A 4,952-nucleotide genomic window follows, 5' to 3' on the forward strand; every position below is an offset into this window, starting at 1 on the left:
ACAATAAAAGTCCACTCTGAAATGTGCAGGAATGTCTACCAGAGCTGTTGCCTATGCAATGAATGTTCATTGCTCTACCATAAGCCGTCTCCAAAGGCGTTTCAGAAAATTTGGCAGTACATCCAACCGGCCTCACAACCGCAGACCACGTGTAACCACACCAGCCCAGGACCTCCTCATCCAGCATGTTCACCTCCATGATCGTCTGAGACCAGCCACCCGGACAGCTGCAGCAACAATCGGTTTCCATAACCAAAGAATTTCTGCACAAACTGTAAAAAACCATCTCAGGGAAGCTCATCTGCATGCTTGTCGTCCTCATCGGGGTCTGGACCTGACTTTCACTGTTCAGGGCAGATGGCAGACAGCGTGTGTGGCGTTGTGTGGGTGAGTGGTTTGCTGACGTCAAGGTTGTGGATCGAGTGGCCCATGGTGGCGGTGGGGTTATGGACAACGACGTATGTTATGGACAACGACCACAGGTGCATTTTATTGATGGCATTTGAAATGCACAGAGATATCCACGACCATCACCTCATGTTGCAGCATGATAATGCATGGCCCTATATTGCAAGGATCTGTACAATTCCTGGAAGCTGAAAACATCCCAGTTCTTGCATGGCCAGTATACTCACCAGACACGTCACCCATTGAGCATGTTTGGGATGCTCTGGATCGGCGTATACGACAGTGTGTTCCAGTTCCTGCCAATATTCTGCAACTTCGCACAGCTATTGAAGAGGAGTGGACCAACATTCCACAGGCCACAATCAACAACCTGATGTACTCTATGTGACGAAGATGTGTTGTACTGCGTGAGGCAAATGGTGGCCACACCAGACACTGACTGGTTTTCTGATCTCCCCCCCCCCCCAGTAAGGCAAAACTATGCACATTTCAGAGTGGTCTTTATTGTGGGCAGTCTAAGGCACACCTGTGTAATATTCATGCTGTCTAATCAGCACCTTGATATTCCACACCTGTGGGGTGGGATGGATTATCTCGGCAAAGGAGAAGTGCTCACTAGCACAGATTTAGGCCTAGTTCACACGATCGTTTTTTTGCGAGTGTACGGGCCTTTTTTTGTGGTCCGAATACGGAACCATTCATTTCAATGGTTCCGCATTAAAAACGGAATGTGTTACGTAAGCATTCCGTTTCCATATTTCCTTTTTTCCATTCCGTTGAAAGATAGAACATGTCATATTATTCCCCGCAAATCACGTTCCGTGGCTCCATTTAAGTCAATGGGTCCGCAAAAAAACAGAACACATACGGAAATGCATTCGTATATCTTCCATATCCGTTCCGTTTTTGCTGAACCATCTATTGAAAATGTTATGCCCAGCCCAATTTTTTCCATGTAATTACTGTATACTGTACATGGCATACGGAAAAATGGAAAGGAAACGGAAACACAATGGAACTCAAAAATGGAACAACGTATCCGTGAAAAACGGAACTCAAAAAACTATAAAAGCCATACGTTCGTGTGAACTAGGCCTTAGACAGATTTGTGAACAATATTTGAGAGTAATGGGTCTTATGTAGAAAATGTTTCAGATCTTTGAGTTCAGCTCATGCATAATGGAAGAAAAACCAAAAGTGTTGCATTTATATTTTTGGTCAGTGTAAAACTATTAAAATATAACAATATTTATCATGTGCGATAAACACTGTAACCAAAAAGAATAAATAAATAAAACTAGATGATTTACTATTTTTGGCCATGGTGCATTCCCCCTAAAAATGTAATAAGTGATCAAAAAGTCCCAATGATACCAATAAAGACTAAATATTAAAAAAAAAGTTTTTTATTCTTTTTTTACGTATTAAGACATTACAGAAATTATGTCAATTCGGTATTGTCATATCGACCCACAGAATAAAGCTGTCATGTCATTTTTCACTCACGTCGTAAACCCAAAACCCAAAATTTGATTAAAGAATGGGGAATTGCTTTTTTTTTATTTCACCCGACTATTTTTTCTCATTTTCAAAAGTGCAATTAAAAGTTACAACTTGTCCTGCAAAAAAATAAAAAATAATCCACATCTGGCTATCTGAACTAAACATTTAAAGTTATGGATCTTGGAAAACAGAGGAAAAAACAAAAACATAAAAATGAAAATGTTTCTGTCTTTAAGGAGTCAATGGTATTGCATTATCAGTAATTGCCCAATAAATGTCTATAACCTGAATCACTAGATTTATAATCAGGAGTAATTTGGATAGGAGAGCGGAGCAGCCACAGGTAACAGCTTCCCTCCTAGGGAACAGACAGAGGGGCAGAGATGACAGCAGGGGTCGTCACCAAACTTTACTAATTCTGTAGTGATATGGTCTTGTGTGATCTATCATTGAATAACCAAGGACTTAAAAATAAAATAAATGTATATATACTGTATATATACACACACTGTATATTCACACATAAGATCTACAATACTGTGTGAGGACCAATCATATCCAGGTAAGTATGATGATGACATCACAGAAGCTAGTGAGGACCAATCACATTTAGGCATATAAGCTAGTGAGGACCAATCAGATCCAGGTATATGTTATGATGACATCACAGAAGCTAGTGACGACCAATCAGATTTAGGCACTGATGACATCATAGAAGCTTGTGACATCACCGAGTTCTGAGCCTAGGAAAACCACTGCCTGACATTACCTGAGCCAGATTATCTGTGAATACAGAGAGAGACAGTCAGACTTTTGCTTGAGCTGAGCAAATCTATTACTTTGCGCCATGGAGATTCGGGGTTTGGCATTCTTGCCTATCCTTTTCACCACATGGTCACTATTAGGCCTTTGCGCCGCAATTACCATCACTTTCACCTTAGGCCATTCAAAATCTTTGTACATCAGGTAAGAGGGGACGGGACGAGGTTCCTGACCGTGCAGTGTAATTATTACTGTCTTGTTATCGGTGTCATTCCGGTGATGTTATTATTACATTATTATCACTATTATTATTACTGGATTATAAATTGTACTGGGGAAGTAATGGATATATAGTGGGGCAGGTAAAAGTACATAAAGTCTCCTCTGCTCTTGATGATGAGACATTTCTGACACTTGTTTCCCCATTAAAATCCAATATTTTGCTTTTTTTCCCAGTGCTACGGGAGCAGAGTTCCCAGAATCGGTGGTCTTCACCGTCGTTTTCATGGTGACTTCCATTCTAGGTAAGTGGATGCAGTTTCCTATATAGAGATAAGATGATGAAGAGCTCAGCGACTCCAGAGCTGTAATCATTATTTAGCGCTGAGCGGTGGTCATCACTGGAGATTATAATCATCACTGACTTCTGTAGGTTATTACAAATGTGTATAGAAATGATAATGATGACATATATTGTCTATTTCAGGAGCTGGCGTCGTTTCCGTCCAATACAGGTTCATGATCCTCCATTTTGAACCATCAGAGAAGCGAAATATCATCTGCCAGAAAATCCTATACGCCATGGGATTGCTCGCGTGTATTGCCAATGCCGTGACTGGTGTATGTTCGGTGAGTTATCAGGTTTTATATAAGTATCCAGTAGTACACAGAGGGCTCAGGACAAGTAGTTAGAGAGGGTCAATGCCCGGGGCCACTGAAGTCTATGTATATATACAATATATACTGTGTTTGGCTCATTTAGTCTTTATATAATTATACTCCACCTGCGTCCTCTGCTGTTCTCTATTCTCAGATCTTCTTTATGACCTCATTGATGACATTTATATTTCTGTTTATGTTCTATGTTCTAGACGAAGATCAATGCCATAGCTCACAGTATCGGAGCAGGAACTGGCTTTTTCTTCTTGGCCGTTTACAACCTGAGCCAAGCTATATGCCTGTATGAGAAATCCTTCAGCAGTCGTCACGTGTGCCACATAAGAATGGCATCAACCTTGGTGACCATTGTGGCATTGCTGATCTGTATCCTTTTATACCTGGCTGGTACAGTGCAATGTTGTGTGCTGGATACACTGGAGATTATTAGCTGTCTGGGACTCCATTGTAGAGCGGATCAGACATGACAGTGTACACTGTAATAATACACTTTTGTTATATCTCCTTAACACGTTCTTCCAGTTGATTTAGGTTTGACCATGAACCGCCTATGTAACAACGATCACTGTAAAGAGGTGAGTTCATGTCAATATTCACAACCTTGTGTAATAGTAACAGAGAAACTCTTGAAGGACATGCCATCCTCCCATCTCACTCCATACCAGAGCCATTGGTGAGAAAAGCTGGACACTAACATTCTCTACTCTCTCCCTCTATCTTCTTCAGATCTTCTCTATGATAGGCATGGTAGGCGAGTGGGTGGGATTTGTTGGCCTGCTAATATTCCCGATTATGTACTATACAGATTTCCAGGTGAGTAGATGATGTGTGAAAGTCTCATGTGCCCCAGAAACATTTAGGAAAAGAATATATTGTATAAATTTTATGATACATGTTCTTTCTTCTTTTTTTCTCTCAGCATTTGTCATTAATGTTGTCCAGAGAAGGCGTCTCCATCATTCTGAGGCAAAAGACCCAGGACCCAGAAAACCCCCAATAAAATATAAAGTTAAGAACCAGGGGCAGAGCGCCAGGAAGACAACTAAATCCATCTGTACATTGCTGGACAAGGCATTCATCGGACTTTTCCACAGTCAGATATATTCTGCTGCATGAAGAGGCAGATTCCGGGCTCGGTTTCTGTTCTCAATACCGGACTTGGCATTTACTGGACTTTCCGCAGTCAGATATATTCTGCTGCATTAAGAGGCAGATTCCGGGCTCGGTTTCTGTTCTCAATACCGGACTTGGCATTTACCGGACTTTCCGCAGTCAGATATATTCTGCTGCATTAAGAGGCAGATTCCGGGCTCGGTTTCTGTTCTCAATACCGGACATGGCATTTACTGGACTTTCCGCAGTCAGATATATTCTGCTGCATT

The 4,952-nt window shown here is 41.3% G+C and overlaps 1 long non-coding RNA gene across 1 annotated transcript; it reads left to right on the forward strand.

Annotated features, from left to right (window-relative positions):
• The first annotated feature begins 4,092 nt into the window (after positions 1 to 4,092).
• On the forward strand, positions 4,093 to 4,618 carry LOC121005312. The gene is made up of 3 exons (XR_005779911.1): positions 4,093 to 4,145; positions 4,297 to 4,383; positions 4,490 to 4,618. It is a non-coding gene; the product is annotated as an uncharacterized LOC121005312 (long non-coding RNA).
• Positions 4,619 to 4,952: the final 334 nt, after the last annotated feature.

The sequence above is a fragment of the Bufo bufo genome, chromosome 6, assembly GCF_905171765.1.
Source record: "Bufo bufo chromosome 6, aBufBuf1.1, whole genome shotgun sequence".
NCBI classification, from domain to species: Eukaryota; Metazoa; Chordata; class Amphibia; order Anura; family Bufonidae; genus Bufo; species Bufo bufo.